The sequence below is a fragment of the Gadus morhua genome, chromosome 6 (genome assembly GCF_902167405.1).
Source record: "Gadus morhua chromosome 6, gadMor3.0, whole genome shotgun sequence".
NCBI classification, from domain to species: domain Eukaryota; kingdom Metazoa; phylum Chordata; class Actinopteri; order Gadiformes; family Gadidae; genus Gadus; species Gadus morhua.
Window position 1 is genome coordinate 24,205,230 of NC_044053.1, and position 22,164 is coordinate 24,227,393.

Here is a 22,164-nt window from a genome sequence, read left to right on the forward strand (position 1 = left end):
AGTAGAGGCAACCAGACTTACACAGCTAAATAATAATAAATAACAATTAATAAATAGTTCATAAATATCATATCATACATAAAATAATAAAATAATAATAATAATAAAATAATAATAATAATAATAAAAATAATAAAAGCAATACATATTAAGGTGCATCAAGTCTTAGAGTGCAGTCCATGGGGGGCAGGGAGGGCTGGGCCGGGGGCGGGGGGAGATGAAGGGGGGTGGGGAGTGGGGTGGTCAAGCTGTTGAGGAGCCTTATTGCACAGGGATAGAAGCTCTTTGCCATCCTGGAGGTGCGTGCCTTTTTTGATCTGAACCTTTTCCCTGACGGGAGTAACAGGAACAGATGATGGGCAGGATGAGAAGGGTCTGTGAGGATGCGTTTAGAGCGCTGCAGGCAACGGGAGGAGGAGATGGACAAGATGTCGGGCAGCTCTACTCCAATGATCCTTCCCGCTGTTTTAATCAGCCTCTGGATGGCTGCCTGCTCCGCCTTTGTACAGCTGTAGGACCATACATTCAGGCAGTATGTAAGCACACTCTCTATAGCGCAGCGGTAGAAGTTAAACAGCAGCCTCTGAGGAAGGTGTTCTTTCCTCAACTTCCGGAGGTAAAAGAGGCGTTGCTGGGCCTTCCCCAAAACGGAAGCTGTGTTTTTGACCCAGGAAAACTCCTCCGTCAGTGTCAGACCCAGAAACTTTAGAGAGGTGACACGCTCAACCTCTTCACCGTTGATGTAGATTGGGAGATGGTGATTATGCTGGGAAGACTTCCGGAAGTCAATGATCATCTCTTTGGTTTTCCTAATGTTGAGACTGAGGTTGTGCTCAGAACACCAGACTGCCAGGTTTCCCACTTCTTGCCTGTAGGCAGCCTCATCGTTGTTGGAGATGAGGCCAAGCACTGTTGTATCATCTGCAAATTTGAAGATGTAGTTGGATGGGCAAGAGGGAGCACAGTCATGGGTGTAGAGGGTGTATAAAAGTGGGCTGAGCACGCAACCTTGTGGGGCGCCAGTGCTGATGGTCAGATTTGAAGAGTGATGCTTCCCCAGTTGTACACTCTGCGTGCGATTGGTCAGGAAGTCCAATACCCAGTTACACAGTGAAGCATTGAGGTTTAAGTCCTGAAGTTTGGAGATGAGTTTGCCTGGAAGGATCGTATTGAATGCAGAACTGTAATCTATAAAGAGAATACGGATGTAAGTGTTCTTTAACTCCAGGTGCTCCAGTGCAGTGTTAAGCAGCAGGGCTACTGCATCCTCTGTAGATCTGTTTGCTTTGTAGGCAAATTGGTGTTGATCAAAGGAAGCTGGTGTGATGCCTCTTATGTGTTTCATGACCAGCCTTTCCAAGCATTTAGCAGGTATGGGGGTGAGAGCCACTGGCCTATAGTCGTTCAGGCACTTGACTGCAGTCTTTTTTGGCACAGGTATAATGGTTGATGCTTTGAAACATGGGGGGACATGTGAAAGGGCTAGAGAGCGGTTGAAAATGTCTGTAAATACCTCTGTCAGCTGGTCACCGCAATTCTTTAGTACGCGGCCTGCCACACCATCTGGTCCTGCCGCTTTCCTGGGGTTGATGTTTTTCAGGCAGAGTCTGACCTCGTGGGGGGTCAGAGTGGGTGCAGCATCGTCAGAGGGTAGGGGCAGAGGCAGCGGACCATTGTTGTCCCTGTCGAACCGTGCATAAAACTGATTCAGCTCTTCAGTCAGGGTAGCACAGCTGGTCTGGGGGGGTGACGCAGTCCCTTTGTAGTCAGAGATTGCTCTTATTCCCTCCCATACTTGTCTCGGATTGGTGTGAGTGTGGAAAAGTTGCTCAACACGTTGCCGGTGTTTGGCTTTTGCAGATTTTATGCCTCTTCTCAGTGCTGCCCTGGCTACGCTGTACACTGCTGTTTCACCTGATCTGTAGGCTGCATCTCTGCCCTTCAGTAGTGTACGCACCTCTCTGCACATCCATGGCTTTTGGTTGGGGAACACTCTCACAGTCCTCCTTCTTGTGACATTGTTCACACAGAAGTTGATGTAGTCCATTACTGAAGATGTGTATTCCTCCAGTGCAATTTTTGGGTCGTCAGAAGCCTCCAGGCTATTAAATAGTGTCCAGTCCGTGCTGTCAAAGCAGTCCTGTAGCTGAGGGATGGCATCCTCATTCCACACTGTTATGGACTTGGTGGCAGGTCTTGTCGCTCTGATTCTTTGTTGGTATGAGGGGTACAGGAACAGCGAGAGGTGGTCAGACAGGTCTAGGTGGGAGTCAGACTGTACTTTGTAAGCCTTAACAACATTAGTGTACACCTGGTCTAGTGTCACACTGCCTCTGGTTGCACAGGTCACGTTTGGATGGAATGTTGGGAGCACAGATCTTAGATTGGCACGGTTAAAATCCCCAGCTACAATGAAGGCGCTGTCTGGGTGTTTGGCCAGTCTTTTACTGATGTAGCCATGTAGCTGTGCTAATGCTAGTTTAGCATTAGCGTCCGGAGGGATGTAAACAGCACAGATGTAAACAATGCCAAACTCCCTCGGTAAGTAGAAGGGCCTGCACTTCAGAAGCATAAGTTCCAGTACGGGGCAGCAGAGCTTTCCGACGATGCTTGTGTTTGTGCACCAGCAGTTATTTAAGAAGACACACAGACCGCCACCGGACTTCTTACCCGAGTCAGCTGTTCTGTCGGCCCGGTAGACGGTGCGGCCTGCTAGCTGGATAGCTGCGTCTGGTGTGGTGCTGTCTAACCACGTCTCGGTGAAGATCATGCAGCAGCAGCTAGTCAAAGTCCTCTGTGCTGTGAGTCGAAGTCTAATCTCGTCCAGTTTATTCCGTATTGAGCGAACATTGGCTAGGAAGATTGAAGGAAGCGGTGGTTTGGATGGGTTAGCCTTTAGCCGAGCTCGTACACCGGCCCGCTTTCCTCGCTTCTGCTTCCGCTCACAGCGTCTCCTCTGCCGGCCTGTTGAGGCAGAGCTTTCGCTGGCTAATCTGCGGATCTCGGGAGGGATGGATATCTCGCTTGACAGTCGATGTACATCACGATTTATGACCAGGAGCTCAGCACGGCTATACTGTTTTGCCAGTGGAGGGCACATTAGTGTTAAAAAACAAAAACAAACTATTAATAAACAAAAACGTTTAGCCTGGACAGCTGTGTATCCATCGCCATGGCAACCCAAGTAAACAATTACACTAAAACTAAAATAAAACTATAACTAAACTATAACTAACAAAAATCTATGATCAGGAGACCCCCAAGATGATTGCGTGGCAACAACTTCACAATTAAACTTAAATTAAACTAAGACTACAACTAAAAATTTACTAACAAAACCTAAAAGTCTGGAGAGCCCCAAGCCGCTGCGTGTGTACGCGCCGCCGTTGCTAGGTAAACCCAAAATACTTGTAATGATAATGATAATAATAATAAGAAGAAGAAGATGAAGAATAAATTAATTAAAAATGATAATAATAATAATAAGAAGATGAAGAATAAATTAATTAAAAATTAATTAAAATCCGAGTCGGTGTGCAGGCGGAAGGCGGGTCACTCCAGGCTGCTGCAGTCGTCGTCACTGTCGCTGCTAGTTGTATCATGATCCAGGATGACCGGGGAAGGACTCGGAGGAGGAAGACTGAACTGCTGGGGACCTGGAATGTAGAAGATCATCGTTAAGCGTACAATTTGGTGACATGGGTAATGTTTGGCTTTCTTGCTTTCTAAATCAAGCTTTTTGTATTAATGCCATTGACTTGAATATTATTCTGTTCAATATCAATGATGAAGCCCTGTGATAGTTTTAGCAGCATTTTCTCTCAACACGTGGCTACTGATTGATGTGCTAACTAGCTTTTTTAATCTCTAGTGCTAGTTAGCTGTTTGCCAAGAGTTAGTGGGAGACTTTCCCACTTCCTTACTAAATTCGCTCAAATTCGCTATCATCATTGTTCTAAAATTAAAGAAATAGTGTTGAGCAAAGAAGGCAAGTTTGAGGGGAAAATAACATCCCTGAGACCGACGTCGTACAGTAGCCTAGTTATGCTATTTTGCAACCATGCTTTTGGCGATAGCGGGAAAACATGCTTTCTACATTTTATGGTGAAATCCAAACATTACTTACCGATTTTAAAGGGGTAGTTCGGAATTTTGGACATAGGGCCTGATTCCGAAGTGAGCATTGGTATTCTATATCACTGGAGACAGTTTTCAACACATTTCATTCAGTCCTTTTAGTTGCAGAGTTCGCTCGTGCTAGGCTAGCGCAAGTCAACGGGCAATGCTAGCCTGCTATTAAAAACAGTCTTACCCACTCCACAGTACACCCGAGGTAAATCAATTATAACGCCAGACTATAGATTGAAATGTCTGTGTTGATAGAATAATGTTAGAAATAAAACTAACCATGCATCGCATGAATCATCGAGGGACTACTTTCTCAGCAGAAGCGGAATTCTACTATGCGCTGGTTAGGTTTGTAACCGAATCACGACAGAAGAACGTAAACAGAGAAGCGTGGGACAGAAGCGCAATTGAACGACTAGGCAACATGATGGTTCAGTGTGCTTTTAGAAATTGTAGAAATAAACGGTACAGATGGGCACCACAAAGTTTCCACCAATTTCCAGTGCGAGATCCATAAAGGACTCAACTGTGGCTTGTTGCTGCTGGCTTTGACATCAAAACACCGGCTCGTACATGTACGGTTCGTTGGATACAACAAATTCCTCATAATCGTCTTCAAAAGCAGATGCATCGCTAACTCCTCCAAACGTGGCCATATCTTGTTAATTTAATACTCTTGTAGAATTCCTTCGTTCACTGTACTCTGCGTTTGTAGCAATGACAGCGGCAGGTAACCTAGGTATCAGTCCGCCGCTGCCGTAGCCTACGTACAGGAATATAAACACTGCTGCTGGGACCCCGCAATTCCCTCAAAATGCAATGCAATGCAAGGTTGGTTTTATTTCTAACATTATTCTATAAACAGACATTTAGATGTATAGTCTGTTGTTATAATTGATTTACCTCGGGTGTACTGTGGAGTGGGTAAGACTGTTTTTAATAGCAGGCTAGCATTTCCCGTTGACTTGCGCTAGCCTAGCACGAGCGAACTCTGCAACTAGAAGGACTGAATGAAATGTGTTAAACTGTCTCCAGTGATATAGAATACCAATGCTCACTTCGGAATCAGGCCCTATGTCCAAAATTCCGAACTACCCCTTCAAGAACTCCGATTAAAGTTACCAATTGTAAGTGGGAAATGTAAAAAACGGGTGTATAGGATATTGTGCCAATTTCTCAAACACCTTGAAGAATAACTTCAAGGTTCTTTTTTCAATTTCTCAAACACCTTGAAGAATAACTTTTAAATTCCATGTTAGGTTAAGCTCCATGAAACTGTAAAAGGTTCAGCACATCCCTCTTGCCCCTCAAACGCTTCAAGAGAAAGAGCAAGTAAGTCTCATTTCCAGTATTTGATGGTTTGCTGTTCATGCATACCTTCATGCACTCTGCTTTCTCTCCTCTTTCTTCCTCCACTCCGGTCACCGCTGCACTTCAGCCAGTTTTTAATAACTGCCTCGCAGTCGCTGGCCGAAATGTTCTGGCTAGCCGATGCACCTAAACAGAGAAAGTGTATTTATTTAGTTTATTTAACATTGATTTATTGAGGAGGAAAGATCCTTTGAGATTAGTAATCCGTTTTTCATGTCCTGGCCAATAATACAATGGTACAAAGTGCATTACAAGTGTTTAATGACGATGCATGCAGTACACTCCATGGTTATTCAAAAGAAATGAATCCATTTCATAATTCATAGCTCAATGAGTGATTTGTTTACATACCTCTTACTACATTGCACACCTTGTAGGAGGCAAAAGCTAGCTTCTTCCCTCCTCTGCCAAGCCAGTTGAATTTCAGCACGAAGTGGTTGGTGAGGATGTGGCGAAGGATTCTTCGAACCGCGTCGCCAGGATTGCAGCCCCCAAGCGCACTAAGGTGTGCTGCCTGCAGGTAAGAATGGAAAGTAATGTTTTAGAATAACTTATTATGGCTTATAGTCAGCATACCGTTCAAAATGAACATCTTTGGTAATGCGAAAAGTTCATTAAACACCGCACACTGGATACTGTTCTTTTTTCTCAAAGGCGTTTCGCCCAATGTGTCTTCAGGTTCGAACCTGAAAACGCATTGGGCGAAACGCGTTGTTCGCTCCTAAAAATAAAGAGAAAAAAGAACAGTATCCAGTGTGCGGTGTTTAATGAACTTTTCATATTTGATCACGTTTTCCTGCCTAACACCTGCACCTGGAAAGCTGAAGGGTTGTGCACAAGGACTTTCATGCACTTTGATCTTTGTTGATGCATTGTAGCAAAGAACTGAAATATATCAGTATTATAGAAGTCATGACTATACCAGGGCCTTTTCCTGGGATTTCTCCCTCAGAAGATCCTCCACCCTTTGAAGGTCTTCCTCGCAGTTCATTGGGAACTTAAATTCCTCAGATAGAGTGTCTGCTGCTGCTGCTGCTGCTGTCGTTTTTTGCCTAGTAAGGGCCTGGAGGAGGAGGTTGTTCTGCCTCACCAAGGCCTTCAACTCCTCCACAGCACGCAGGAGTGCATGATCCCGTTCTACAGGACAGAAAAACATCATGACTGTCATGTCAAGAGTAAGACCCTTTGCTAAAATTAACAGACTTAAGTTTAAACAGATTTTCAGTATTGCTGTGTAAGGCCAGATGTTTGTGTACCGAATTGACTTTGAATGTTGCCAGAGATCTGGGCAGAGGCCTGTTCAAGAGCAGCTGATGTGTGGGCAGCAACTGTAGGCAAGAAGATGTATATTTATAATCAGAGTAGTCAGTGTATTGAAGTTCATTACATTCAAATTTCCCAGATTCGAGACATTCAAAAAAGATAGTGAGTAGAATAGCAGAATTCAGATTTGGAATGATGTGTTATACCTTTATGTATGTCCTGCTGTGATGATCTAAAAGCAGGTGGGGAAAGCAGGGGCTTGTGGAGGACTCCTTTTTTTTCTTTTTTCTTAGCCCTATACATTGGAACAGTACAAGAGTATGAACAACAACAGTTTTGTAAGACTGCAAACTTGCCAATCACAAAATGTCTTCATGTGAGTGATAATGCATGGCCATCTGTAATCAGACCTTGTATGCTTCTCCCCCTCATCTGCAGGCACAGTTTCTTTCAGCTTTGAGGAAGGGCTGCATTAGAAAATAAATCACTCAATAAGCATGCATTGTTTTGTGTAGCTGATGGTTTTCATAGTATAGATTACTGCACAGTGCTTACATTCTCCTTCTTTTACCCCCTTCATCATCTGATGTCAGGGTGCTCCTGGTTTGGGCTTTTTTCTGGTTCATACGCGCTGCATCATAATTGGCTGTTGAAGACAACAATGAAGTGAGTAAAGCTTTTAAAGCCTAAGGGGAGAAAAGTGGTACATCCTACTTTTGTCTGTCTCACCAAAGGTTTTCACCACCTCCACAAAAAACTCCCCAGTTCTCATCTGGCATAGCGCTTTGGATGACTGCAATTTTCGTCCGCTTGGTGTCTTTATACGGTGGCCAAAAAGACACCTTGCCGTCCAAACTTAGCCACGAGCAAGGCACAACCTCCACCTCATTTGACTCGGTAAAATGAACTACCGCATACATCTAAACAGAAAATACGTTTTGAAAAAGTTTAACACATTGAATTTAGATAACCGATTTAATTGATTGAAATATGAATCATTTTTAAATTAATTTAGTTGTGGTTGAGTGGAACTGCCACAACTTTGTTCTTGTATTCTAACGTGACCATCTTAAAGTCAATATCTTTAACGGCAATTGACGTGGTCTCTTCTGCCAGGTTCCCAACCACAGCTGTCCCCAGTGCAGTTGAATCAACAGGGTGGTTGAAAAATGGACGTTGGTCTAAATATTGCCTCGCCACAAAAGACGTACCACCAAGTGTCCTGCTAATTGCCTCTATTTTAAAAGTGGCACCACCACACGAAACTGTGTTGTTCCCATCCTTTGTGGACAGGGTAAATCTATCAGTGGCGTACTGTGTTGTTGAGGGTGAACTTTGGTTATGGGAAGATGGACAGACTGGGTTGATGCTTGATTTTTCCGTTAATCGTTTAACAATTTGTTGTAATGTCTGGTTTGGCTTTCTAATTAGTTTCTTTAATTTATACAAGAAATTTTCGAAGGGAAAGGCAGAAATTTGGGGTAGTGGGCCATATTTTCTAACATCACTTGCCAGGTGGATCAAGCTGTGGACGTTATACACCAGAAAGTCCCCATAGATGGCGTGAAAATTCTGAACGAACACTACCAGGAGATTTTCCGTATAGTCACAATAACGGTGGTGGAGACGGGGGGAACATAAAATTGTTATTGCTACGTGGAGTAAAAGAAAATGTTGATACATGTGTTTTGGTAGTTTTTTTTTTTAATGCAATGGGGCCAGTGTATAGTAAAAAAGTCCTAAATTCAGTGGCCTTCCACCGATCAACCTCACGGAGGGACCTTCCCTTGCGTCCAAACTCCTTTGGCAGCCTCTTGCCCAATTTGATTAAGTTCTCTGAAATAATGCAGATGGATTGACTCCCAATGCGGGTTGGAAGGGGCCCTCTCTGCCACAGCCAGATCAACTTTCTCATCACTCCTAGGCACACCAGGTGCATAAAGTCCAGCACAAATTGGGTCACCAAGCCTACATCTAGGTGTTGTAATGGACTGTCGCCCTCTTTGTGATGTTCCTGGTTGACTTTTGTGGCAAAACTGTCATCGGTTCTGAGAACCGCATCTGTTTCGGAGTAATTTAGGCGTCGGTTTGCCCATGAGCCCTCTTGCATGCACCTTTCGCAGCCGTAATAGGAATTGTGTGCTTTTATGTTTTTTAGAAATGCCCTTGCCGGTGCATCACAGACAAAACAGGAAATTTCGATTTTTTTTTTTTGACTGATACTCCAAGCCATCAGATGCAAGCTTCCCCATCTCTGCCACAAAGTCAGAGAGGTACTCGCTTGCATCGGTTGGCTTGGAGTATCCGCAATATAAACCAATTAGAAATGGGGATCTAATGGGGTCCTCTTCAATTAGTGCAAGAATTGGCCAAAATTGCTGGCTGCTGCTTTTAAAAAGGGCCAGGCCATCCACATTTATTTGTAGTTTTAGTGTTTGGTTTTTAGCTAAGTCCTGTTCTTGCATTCGGCCCAAGATCCCTTTTGCCACACCAAAATAGTGCATGTTCCCCCCAGCTTTTGGTACTATCTCCGCATAAGTAGGGGTTGACAGGAGAGTGCGGCCGTCTTTTGGCAGTTTGGAATCTGGGAAGTGCTTGCGAAGCACGGAGAGCAGGCTGGAAATGTGGGAAATTGGTGTATTTGTTGTGATTGCCCATTCCTTGAGCTCATGTCTTAAGTCCCTTTGAAAACTGCCCCCCTCCTCTGAATCTGAGCCACTGCTAGAGCTCGACAAATCATTGAACTCCCAGTCATCCTCGCCAGAGGAGGCGCTCTCCTCTGATGCCATTACCCAATCCCCATCTCCGCTTTCGTCGTCGTTTTCTATTTCTGTGTAAGCTGGGACACTTGGTGGTGTGTCTAATGTGTCTGCGCCAGCGGCCAGGTTAAAGTAAGTGGGCCCGCTAGCATGAAGCGCTGCCAACGCAGCATCCGCTCCTCTTTTAACATGCCTTCGCAGCGACCTCTTTGATAAAATTATTTTACTCTCTGCCATTTTTTGTAATTTTGCTGTCGTAAGAGGTAGGCTATAATTGAATTATTTTGTAGCGGCTAGACGGTAACCCGGCTGGCGGCTAGCTAGCTGGCTAGCTACAGTTGTTGGCGAATTTGTTGACAACATTACGACTAGATTCGCCAACATTACGACTAGCGCTAGCAATTTAGCCGGTACTTTGTCAAACGGGTGGGGTTTGCCTTACCTTGGCTAAGTGAACCGGTTTACTTGTTTCTTTGTTTTGGTATTGTTTGACGGGTTTACTGGACGATGTGAAGTTGTCGGCATCAAATGTGGTTGTTGGCAGGCAACTGACGGTTATTTTTCGTTGTTATATGGACGCGAGCTTTGTTGACGGTTATTTTTTGATGTTATATGGTCGCGAGCTTATTGCTGTTATTGTTGCATATCATATCAGTTTGGAACGACGCTGAAGTTGGCATCCGATTCGCAGCATCCGATTCAGCAGCTGGTCCACTTTAAATCGGTCCTGATTGAAAACCACTACACCTAGACTCTTCAAATCTGGACTAAATTATCATAGTGAGGCTATACATTATAATAAACATAGTTACAGATTTGTGAAACCTTTTTTCTATTTGTGAAAATGCAATACAGGCTCATTTTAATGCTTTTTAGGGGTCCAGACTGCATTAGAACGGGTCCTGATTGAAAACCACTACACCTAGACTCTTCAAATCTGGACTCAATTATCACAGTGAGGATATACATTATGTAAAACATAGTTTCAGATTTGTGAAACCTTTAACCTATTTGTGAAAATGCAATGTGGTCTGGACCCCTAAAAAGCATTCAAATAAGCCTGTATTGCATTTTCACAAATAGGGTAAAGGTTTCACAAATCTGAAACTATGTTTTACATAATGTATAGCCTCACTGTGATAATGTAGTCCAGATTTGAAGAGTCTAGGTGTAGTGGTTTTCAATCAGGACCGATTTGAAGATTCTAAGTGGTTTTCAAGCCGAATCGGATGCTGTGAATCGGATGCCAACTTCAGCGTCGTCAGTTTGGACCCGTTTCTCAAAAAAGAAAACATGCTACATCAGGGGTCCTGTACTGATGAAGCAATATTGTAAGCAAAGCAATAAAGTAGTGTTATCAGGGTAGCACCAGTGCTATCTTGTACTCATTTCCCTAATATGTGGTTTATCCCCCCCTGGTTTATCTGTCCCTACTCCCCCAATCCCTTAACCTCCCCATCTACCAATACTTTTCAGTTCCCATCTCTCAGACTTACCTGATCCTCCATCCAAACTCTGATGTTGGAATCCATGCTGTCCAGTCCATGTGAAGAGCACAGGAAGGCTTGTTGCAGCACACTTAATAGTAAGCTGTGTGTGTGTGTGTGTGTGTGTGTGTGTGTGTGTGTGTGTGTGTGTGTGTGTGTGTGTGTGTGTGTGTGTGTGTGTGTGTGTGTGTGTGTGTGTGTGTGTGTGTGTGTGTGTGTGTGTGTGTGTGTGTGGTAGAGAGAATGATGTGCGCTCCAGGGTTTGACATTAGCTTTTTAGCAACTGTTGTGACTTTTCTTTCCAAAGACTTACCTGTCAAAGTGAACACTGAGACTGAAATTGTTTCTAGCCGCAACCAAGTTTTACCAGCGCTTTGCCGGTTGGCAGGTGCCAATGTCAAGCCCTCATGTTTGCCCATGACTGTGTTTGACTGTTGATGAGCATGCATTGATATTAATCTCTCCTTATTCCATGTTGTATACTGTGTCTGTTTTTACTCGGGTAGGGTATCACCATATGTCTGGTTGAGCTCCACAAAAGATCTCGTCTGGCTCAGCTGTTTGAAGCGCATCTACCTAAATGTGTCATTGTAAGGTGGTCTCCCTCTCTCCCTCCCCACCTCCCTCTCTCCCTCCCCACCTCCCTCTCTCCCTCCCCACCTCTCTCCCTCCCTCCCTTATCACTCCTAGGCACACCAGGTGCAAAGTCCAGCACAAATTGGGTCACCAAGCCTACATCTAGGTGTTGTAATGGACTGTCCGCTTTTAAAGCCTAAGGGGAGAAAAGTGACCTGGGCCCTCTTGCATGCACCTTTCGCAGTCGTAATAGGAATTGTGTGCTTTTATTTTTTTTAGAAATGCCCATGCCTGTGCATCACAGACAAAACAGGAAATTTCGATTTTACTTAGAACAGTAACCCGGCTTGCGGAGGTACCTTCCCTTACACCCAAACTCCTTTTCTGTACATAGTTTCTCATTTATTTATTTTGTCTGTTCAGTCAAATTGCAAAGATTGTATTTATATATTGCATTTCATTTTCATCAGTTTTCATCAGTTGTTTGCACTGACATACACATGACAATTAAAACTTGCGTTGTACTATTTTATACATCAGTGTTTTGCCTTTTTTTTCTTGCTAATGAAACATCTTAGCCTGCAGTGAGCAGGGTCGATCAACCGTTGAGTTTCAATGGGGTTCTTTGCTCTTTATTCCACTGTTCCAAACCAGGTCAAATGCAATCTCTCCATATAAGCCATTAACCTCACCATTTAAATCCATACAAAAACACCTGAGATTAATGCTTGGGGGAAAGAGTCCCATTGTGAAGAGGGCCAACGGAGGTGTTTATAATTCTTTTGACAATTATGTATCAATTTGTTAAATTAAAATCGTTAGATTGGTTTTGCAGGTAAGTGAACAGCCTGACTGCTTTGAGCCTTCAAACTTCAGCTACACTGTTGTGATGGTGGTTTCTGTTCTACTGTAGCATACAATAGGCCTACATAAAGAAGGCATTAAAAACAAAGGTGTTGGGGGGGGGGGGGGGGGGTTTGCATCATGTGTGCTCAACATACAGCATGCTATTGCTGAAATGGCTGTTTTTTTTGGGGGGGGGGGGGGGGGCAGCACGCTGTACCTATTGGGTTTTACATATTTAAGATTTTAAGATCAATTGCTCCATGTTCATTAACTTGCACGTCTGCCTAAATGAAAGGGAAAGGGGGAAATCTATTTCAGATGAAAATATAACATTTCTGAAAAGTAAAAAAACTAGAACTGCAAGCAGTTATGCAGGGGTCCAAGAAGTGTGCATTTCGCCGGCACAACGCGACAAGAAATGTGCATTTCGCCGGCACAACGCGAAGCATGTGTTCAAAACGCTACCCTGAACCTGTGGATACATAGGATTTGACTGTGGTAGGAGTAGCGAGAAGTCAGTGTAGCGTTTTCGCGGCGAAATTTTGTAGAAGATATACAATTTCCTCGTTTATTGCGCCCCCTAATGGCGAATTTTTCCGAATTTTTTATCGAACGACATTAAGGTTAACACCAACATGTGTGTCAAATTTGGACTCGATCCGATGTGTAATTTTGGATTTCTTTGGATTTTTGATATTCCACGTCTAATTTAGCTAATAAACCAATATTCAAAACGCTACCGTTTCGTCGTCGAAAGTCGGATCAAAAAACTGTCTGAGGGTTTCTTTGCGTGTGCGTCTGAAGATGCCGTGTGCAAAGTTTGGTGTTGATTGGTCGAGAAATGTGGGAGGAGTAGCGACAAAACTGTTTTGCGGTTTTCGCGATTTTGCGAAAAAAAATTCCAGACGCAAATGGGCGTGGCCTATGCCAAAAGATGCAGCAGACTCCAGTGAATCTGTGTATACAAGGTTTTGAATGTGGGAGGTTCGGTGTGGGAGTTATAGCCCCAAACGCGTCTTTCCTTGGAATAGCGCCACCTAGTGACCGGCGTATCTGGATTTGGTTATCTGAGTAGCGGTGCCGTACCTGGATCTAGTCATGCAATTGGCGCGTGTGCACCATTTACGGTTTGGGCTGTAGTCCCACAAGTACGGGGGGAAGAATAATTATGCAGGGGTCCAAGAAGTGTGCATTTCGCCGGCACAACGCGACAAGAAATGTGCGTTTCGCCGGCACAACGCGAAGCATGTGTTCAAAACGGTACCCTGAACCTGTGGATATAAAGGTTTTGACTGTGGGAGCTTCGGTGTGGGAGTTATAGCCTAAAACGCGTTTTCAGAACATTGGCCAAATAGGAGATAGACAATGTCGTCGTTTTTTGGCGCCGCCCTGTGGCGAAATTTTCCAAGGACAATTTTCCTTTGCCAAATAACTCCCGCCCACATTAATAATTCTTGGCCATATTTTCTATATAGACTCGGGTTTGCCCCTTGATGGTTTCCCTTGAGTTTGAAGAACATTCCTTTGGCCAATTAGAAGATATACAATTTCCTCGTTTATTGCGCCCCCTAATGGCGAAATTTTCCGAAATTTTTATCGAACGACATTAAGGTTAGCACCGACATGTGTGTAAAATTTGGACTCGTTCCGATGTTTAATTTTGGATTTCTTTGGATTTTTGATTTTCCACGTCTAATTTAGCTCATAAACCAATATTCAAAATGCTACAGTTTCGTCGTCAAAGGTCGGATCAAAAAAGTGTTTTCATGCATTCTTTGCGTGTGTGTCTGAAGATGTCGTGTGCAAAGTTTGGTGTCGATTGGTCAAGAAATGTGGGAGGAGTAGGGAAAAAACTGTTTTGCGGTTTTCGCGATTTTGCGCAAAAAAATTCTAGACGCAAATGGGCGTGGCCTATGCCAAAAGATGCAGCAGACTCCAGTGAATATGTGCGTACAAGTTTTTGACTGTGGGAGGTTCGGTGTGGGAGTTATAGCCCCAAACGCGTCTTTCCTTGGTATAGCGCCACCTAGTGGCCGGCGTGTCTGGATTTTGTCGTCTGAATAGTCTTCACGGACCTGGATCTAGTCATGCAATTGGCATGTCGGCAACATTTACGGTCTGGGCTGTGGTACCACTTTCTTGGTAGGAAGTATAAGAAAAAAACATTAGGGATCCAACCTGTTGGCTTGGACCCCTAACTAGAACTCCAAGCAGTTATGCAGGGGTCCAAGAAGTGTGCATTTCGCCGGCACAACGCGACAAGAAATGTGCGTTTCGCCGGCACAACGCGAAGCATGTGTTCAAAACGCTACCCTGAACCTGTGGATACAAAGGATTTGACTGTTGTAGGAGTAGCGAGAAGTCAGTGTAGCGTTTTCGCGGCGAAATTTTGTAGAAGATATACAATTTCCTCGTTTATTGCGCCCCCTAATGGCGAATTTGTCCGAATTTTTTATCGAACGACATTAAGGTTAACACCAACATGTGTGTCAAATTTGGACTCGATCCGATGTCTAATTTTGGATTTCTTTGGATTTTTGATATTCCACGTCTAATTTAGCTAATAAACCAATATTCAAAACGCTACCGTTTCGTTATCGAAGGACGGATCAAAAAAGTGTTTCGTGCTTTCTTTGCGTGTGCGTTTGAAGATGTCGTGTGCAAAGTTTCGTGTCGATTGGTCAAGAAATGTGGGAGGAGTAGGGAAAAAACAGTTTTGGGGTTTTCGCGATTTTGCGAAAAAAAATTGCAGACGCAAATGGGCGTGGCCTATGCCAAAAGATGCAGCAGACTCCAGTGAATATGTGTGTACAAGGTTTTGAATGTGGGAGGTTCGGTGTGGGAGTTATAGCCCCAAACGCGTCTTTTCTTGGTATAGCGCCACCTAGTGGCCGGCGTGTCTGGATTTTGTTATCTGAGTAGCGGTGCCGGACCTGGATCAAGTCATGCAATTGGCGTGTCGGCACCATTTACGGTTTGGGCTGTGGGCCCACTTTTAGCGCGGGAATAATAATAAAAAAAATCCTTACAAAAACAATAGGGATCCAACCTGTTGGCTTGGACCCCTAACTAGAACTGCAAGCAGTTATGCAGGGGTCCAAGAAGTGTGCATTTCGCCGGCACAACGCGACAAGAAATGTGCGTTTCGCCGGCACAACGCGAAGCATGTGTTCAAAATGCTACCCTGAACCTGTGGATATAAAGGTTTTGACTGTGGGAGCTTCGGTGTGGGAGTTATAGCCTAAAACGCGTTTTCAGAACATTGGCCAAATAGGAGATGGACAATGTCGTCGTTTTTTGGCGCCGCCCTGTGGCGAAATTTTCCAAGGACAATTTTCCTTTGCCAAATAACTCCCGCCCACATTAATAATTCTTGGCCATATTTTCTATATAGACTCGGGTTTGCCCCTTGATGGTTTCCCTTGAGTTTGAAGAACATTCCTTTGGCCAATTAGAAGATATACAATTTCCTCGTTTATTGCGCCCCCTAATGGCGAAATTTTCCGAAATTTTTATCGAACTACATTAAGGTTAGCACCAACATGTTTGTAAAATTTGGACTCGATCCGATGTCTCATTTTGGATTTCTTTGGATTTTTGCTATTCCACGTCTAATTTAGCTAATAAACCAATATTCAAAACGCTACCGTTTCGTCGTCGAAGGTCGGATCAAAAAAGTGTTTCATGCATTCTTTGCGTGTGTGTCTGAAGATGTCGTGTGCAAAGTTTGGTGTCGATTGGTCAAGAAATGTGGGAGGAGTAGGGAAAAAACAGTTTTGCGGTTTTCGCGATTTTGCGAAAAAAAATTCTAGACGCAAATGGGCGTGGCCTATGCCAAAAGATGCAGCAGACTCCAGTGAATATGTGCGTACAAGTTTTTGACTGTGGGAGGTTCGGTGTGGGAGTTATAGCCCCAAACGCGTCTTTCCTTGGTATAGCGCCACCTAGTGGCCGGCGTGTCTGGATTTTGTCGTCTACCTAGAACTCAGGGACCTGGATCTAGTCATGCAATTGGCGTGTCGTCACCATTTACGGTTTGGGCTGTGGGCCCACTTCTAGGGGGGAATAAAATGTGCATTTCGCCGGCACAACGCGACAAGAAATGTGCGTTTCGCCGGCACGACGCGAAGCATGTGTTCAAAACGCTACCCTGAACCTGTGGATACAAAGGATTTGACTGTGGTAGGAGTAGCGAGAAGTCAGTGTAGCGTTTTCGCGGCTAAATTTTGTAGAAGATATACAATTTCCTCGTTAATTGCGCCCCCTAATGGCGAAATTTTCCGAAATTTTTATCGAACGACATTAAGGTTAGCACCAACATGTGTGTAAAATGTGGACTCGATCCGATGTCTAATTTTGGATTTCTTTGGATTTTTGATATTCCACGTCTAATTTAGCTAATAAACCAATATTCAAAACGCTACCGTTTCGTTATCGAAGGACGGATCAAAAAAGTGTTTCGTGCATTCTTTGCGTGTGCGTCTGAAGATGTCGTGTGCAAAGTTTGGTGTCGATTGGTCAAGAAATGTGGGAGGAGTAGGGAAAAAACAGTTTTGCGGTTTTCGCGATTTTGCGAAAAAAAATTCTAGACGCAAATGGGCGTGGCCTATGCCAAAAGATGCAGCAGACTCCAGTGAATATGTGTGTACAAGGTTTTGAATGTGGGAGGTTCGGTGTGGGAGTTATAGCCCCAAACGCGTCTTTCCTTGGTATAGCGCCACCTAGTGGCCGGCGTGTCTGGATTTTGTTATCTGAGTAGCGGTGCCGGACCTGGATCAAGTCATGCAATTGGCGTGTCGGCACCATTTACGGTTTGGGCTGTGGTACCACATTTAGCGCAGGAATAATAACTAGAACTGCAAGCAGTTATGCAGGGGTCCAAGAAGTGTGCATTTCGCCGGCACAACGCGACAAGAAATGTGCGTTTCGCCGGCAGAACGCGAAGCAAGTATTCAAAACACTACCGTGAACAACATGTGGATATAAAGGTTTTGACTGTGGGAGGTTCGGTGTGGGAGTTATAGCCCAAAACGCGTTTTCAGAACATTCCATTGGCGATTAGGAGATGTATTATTTCGTCGTTTTTTTGCGCCCTCTTGTGGCGAAATTTTGCAAAGACAATTTTCCTTTTCCAAATAACTCCCGCCCACATTAATAATTCTTGACCATAATTTTTATATAGACTCGGGTTTGCCCCTTGATGGTTCCCTCATAGTTTGAAGAACATTCCTTTGGCCAATTAGAAGATATACAATTTCCTCGTTTATGGCGCCCCCTAATGGCGACATTTTCCGAAATTTTTATCGTACGACATTAAGGTTAGCACCAACATGTGTGTAAAATTTGGACTCGTTCCGATGTCTAATTTTGGATTTCTTTGCATTTTTGATTTTCCACGTCTAATTTAGCTCATAAACCAATATTCAAAACGCTACCGTTTCGTCGTCGAAGGTCGGATCAAAAAAGTGTTCAAGCGTTCTTTGCGTGTGCGTCTGAAGATGCCTTGTGCAAAGTTTGGTGTCGATTGGTCAAGAAATGTGGGAGGAGTAGGGCAAAAACATTTTTCCAGTTTTCGCGATTTTGCGAAAAAAAATTCTTGACGCAAATGGGCGTGGCCTATGCCAAAAGTTGCAGCAGACTCCAGTGAATATGTGCGTACAAGTTTTTGACTGTGGGAGGTTCGGTGTGGGAATTATAGCCCCAAACGCATCTTTCCTTGGTATAGCGCCACCTAGTGGCCGGCGTGTCTGAATTTGGTTATCTGAGTAGCGGTGCCGTACCTGGTTCTAGTCATGCAATTGGCGCGTGTGCACCATTTACGGTTTGGGCTGTGGTTCCATTTTCACGGGGAGGTAGTATAATAATAATAATAAAAATCCTTACAAAAACAATAGGGATCCAACCTGTTGGCTTGGACCCCTAACTAGAACTGCAAGCAGTTATGCAGGGGTCCAAGAAGTGTGCATTTCGCCGGCACAACGCGACAAGAAATGTGCGTTTCGCCGGCACAACGCGAAGCAAGTATTCAAAACGCTACCGTGAACAACATGTGGATATAAAGGTTTTGACTGTGGGAGCTTCGGTGTGGGAGTTATAGCCTGAAACGCGTTTTCAGAACATTCCATTGGCCAAATAGGAGATAGACAATGTCGTCGTTTTTTTGCACCCCCTTGTGGCGAATTTTTCCAAAGACAATTTTCCTTTTCCAAATAACTCCCGCCCACATTAATATTTCTTGGCCATATTGTCTATATAGACTAGGGATTGCCCCTTGATGGTTTCCCTTGAGTTTGAAGAACATTCCTCTGGCAAATGAGAAGATACACAATTTCCTCGTTTATTGCGCCCCCTTATGGCGAAAATTTCCGAATTTTTTATCGAACGCCATTAAGTGGAGCATCGACATGTCTCAAAAATTTGGACTTGATCCGATGTCTAATTTTGGTATTTTTGGGATTTTTGATATTCCACGTCTAATTTAGCTTATAAACAAATATTCAAAACGCTACAGTTTCGTCGTCGAAGGTCGGATCAAAAAAGTGTTTGAGTTTTTCTTTTCGTGTGCGTCTGAAGATGTCGTGTGCAAGTCGAACCTGTGGATACAAAGGATTTGACTGTGGTAGGAGTAGCGAGAAGTCAGTGTAGCGTTTTCGCGGCGAAATTTTGTAGAAGATATACAATTTCCTCGTTTATTGCACCCCCTAATGGCGAAATTTTCCGAAATTTTTATCGAACGACATTAAGGTTAGCACCAACATGTGTGTAAAATGTGGACTCGATCCGATGTCTAATTTTGGACGCAAATGGGCGTGGCCTATGCCAAAAGATGCAGCAGACTCCAGTGAATATGTGTGTACAAGGTTTTGAATGTGGGAGGTTCGGTGTGGGAGTTATAGCCCCAAACGCGTCTTTCCTTGGTATAGCGCCACCTAGTGGCCGGCGTGTCTGGATTTTGTTATCTGAGTAGCGGTGCCGGACCTGGATCAAGTCATGCAATTGGCGTGTCGGCACCATTTACGGTTTGGGCTGTGGTACCACATTTAGCGCAGGAATAATAACTAGAACTGCAAGCAGTTATGCAGGGGTCCAAGAAGTGTGCATTTCGCCGGCACAACGCGACAAGAAATGTGCGTTTCGCCGGCACAACGCGAAGCAAGTATTCAAAACGCTACCGTGAACAACATGTGGATATAAAGGTTTTGACTGTGGGAGCTTCGGTGTGGGAGTTATAGCCTGAAACGCGTTTTCAGAACATTCCATTGGCCAAATAGGAGATAGACAATGTCGTCGTTTTTTTGCACCCCCTTGTGGCGAATTTTTCCAAAGACAATTTTCCTTTTCCAAATAACTCCCGCCCACATTAATATTTCTTGGCCATATTGTCTATATAGACTAGGGATTGCCCCTTGATGGTTTCCCTTGAGTTTGAAGAACATTCCTCTGGCAAATGAGAAGATACACAATTTCCTCGTTTATTGCGCCCCCTTATGGCGAAAATTTCCGAATTTTTTATCGAACGCCATTAAGTGGAGCATCGACATGTCTCAAAAATTTGGACTTGATCCGATGTCTAATTTTGGTATTTTTGGGATTTTTGATATTCCACGTCTAATTTAGCTTATAAACAAATATTCAAAACGCTACAGTTTCGTCGTCGAAGGTCGGATCAAAAAAGTGTTTGAGTTTTTCTTTTCGTGTGCGTCTGAAGATGTCGTGTGCAAGTCGAACCTGTGGATACAAAGGATTTGACTGTGGTAGGAGTAGCGAGAAGTCAGTGTAGCGTTTTCGCGGCGAAATTTTGTAGAAGATATACAATTTCCTCGTTTATTGCACCCCCTAATGGCGAAATTTTCCGAAATTTTTATCGAACGACATTAAGGTTAGCACCAACATGTGTGTAAAATGTGGACTCGATCCGATGTCTAATTTTGGATGTCTTTGGATTTTTGATATTCCACGTCTAATTTAGCTAATAAACCAATATTCAAAACGCTACCGTTTCGTCGTCGAAGGACGGATCAAAAAAGTGTTGCATGCATTCTTTGCGTGTGCGTCTGACGATGTTGTGTGCAAAGTTTGGTGTTGATCGGGCGAGAAATGTGGGAGGAGTAGCGAAAAAACAGTTTTACGGTTTTCGCGATTTTGCGAAAAAAAATTCTAGACGCAAATGGGCGTGGCCTAGGCCAAAAGATGCAGCAGACTCCAGTGCATCTGTGTGTACAAGTTTTTGAATGTGGGAGTTTCGGTGTGGGAGTTATAGCCCCAAACGCGTATTCCTTGGTATAGCGCCACCTAGTGGCCGGCGTGTCTGGTTTTTGTCGTCTGCCGTCACCTCACGGACCTGGATCTAGTCATGTAATTGGCGTGTGTGCACCATTTACGGTTTGGGCTGTAGTACCACTTTTAGCTGCTGGAATAATAAGAAAAATCCTTACAAAAACAATAGGGATCCAACCTGTTGGCTTGGACCCCTAATAAGAAAAATCCTTACAAAAACAATAGGGATCCAACCTGTTGGCTTGGACCCCTAACTAGAACTGCAAGCAGTTATGCAGGGGTCCAAGAAGTGTGCATTTCGCCGGCACAACGCGACAAGAAATGTGCGTTTCGCCGGCACAACGCGAAGCATGTGTTCAAAACGCTACCCTGAACCTGTGGATACAAAGGATATGACTGTGGTAGGAGTAGCGAGAAGTCAGTGTAGCGTTTTCGCGGCAAAATTTTGCAGAAGATATACAATTTCCTCGTTTATTGCGCCCCCTAATGGCGAAATTTTCCGAATTTTTTATCGAACGACATTAAGGTTAGCACCAACATGTGTGTAAAATTTGGACTCGATCCGATGTCTAATTTTGGATTTCTTTGGATTTTTGATATTCCACGTCTAATTTAGCTAATAAACCAATATTCAAAACACTACCGTTTCGTCGTCGAAAGTCGGATCAAAAAACTGTCTGAGGGTTTCTTTGCGTGTGCGTCTGAAGATGCCGTGTGCAAAGTTTGGTGTTGATTGGTCGAGAAATGTGGGAGGAGTAGCGAAAAAACAGTTTTGCGGTTTTCGCAATTTTGCGAAAAAAAATTCTAGACGCAAATGGGCGTGGCCTATGCCAAAAGATGCAGCAGACTCCAGTGAATCTGTGTGTGCAAGGTTTTGAATGTGGGAGGTTCGGTGTGGGAGTTATAGCCCCAAACGCGTATTCCTTGGTATAGCGCCACCTAGTGACCGGCGTGTCTGGATTTTGTCGTCTGCATAGTCCGAAGAGATCTGGATCTAGTCATGCAATTGGCGTGTCGGCACCATTTACGGTTTGGGCTGTGGTCCCACTTTTAGGGAGGTAAGTATAATAGGAAAAATCCTTACAAAAACAATAGGGATCCAACCTGTTGGCTTGGACCCCTAACTAGAACTGCAAGCAGTTATGCAGGGGTCCAAGAAGTGTGCATTTCGCCGGCATAACGCGACAGGAAATGTGCGTTTCGCCGGCACAACGCGAAGCATGTGTTCAAAACGCTACCCTGAACCTGTGGATACAAAGGATTTGACTGTGGTAGGAGTAGCGAGAAGTCAGTGTAGCGTTTTCGCAGCGAAATCTTTTAGAAGATATACAATTTCCTCGTTTATTGCGCCCCCTAATTGCGAAATTTTCCGAAATTTTTATCGAACGTCATTAATGTTAGCACCAACATGTCTGTAAAATTTGGACTCGTTCCGATGTCTAATTTTGGATTTCTTT

At 44.0% G+C, this 22,164-nt stretch overlaps 3 long non-coding RNA genes across 6 annotated transcripts; 1 reads left to right on the forward strand and 2 right to left on the reverse strand.

Moving 5' to 3' along the window:
* Positions 1-3,519: 3,519 nt before the first annotated feature.
* Positions 3,520-5,978, reverse strand: LOC115545969 (uncharacterized). Its single transcript, XR_003977167.1, has 3 exons — positions 5,851-5,978; positions 5,506-5,625; positions 3,520-3,656 (listed from the first exon to the last, which is right to left on the reverse strand). It is a non-coding gene; the product is annotated as an uncharacterized LOC115545969 (long non-coding RNA).
* On the forward strand, positions 3,570-12,116 carry LOC115545967 (uncharacterized). 4 transcript variants are annotated; one of them, XR_003977164.1, is made up of 7 exons: positions 3,570-3,702; positions 5,388-5,460; positions 5,877-6,019; positions 6,452-6,674; positions 7,356-7,428; positions 10,998-11,106; positions 11,515-12,116. It is a non-coding gene; the product is annotated as an uncharacterized LOC115545967 (long non-coding RNA). The 4 variants fall into 4 exon arrangements; XR_003977163.1 differs by having other exon boundaries at positions 5,912-6,019; XR_003977162.1 differs by having other exon boundaries at positions 5,916-6,019.
* LOC115545968 (uncharacterized) lies at positions 6,510-7,349 on the reverse strand. The gene is made up of 4 exons (XR_003977166.1): positions 7,173-7,349; positions 6,969-7,057; positions 6,756-6,827; positions 6,510-6,636 (listed from the first exon to the last, which is right to left on the reverse strand). It is a non-coding gene; the product is annotated as an uncharacterized LOC115545968 (long non-coding RNA).
* Positions 12,117-22,164: the final 10,048 nt, after the last annotated feature.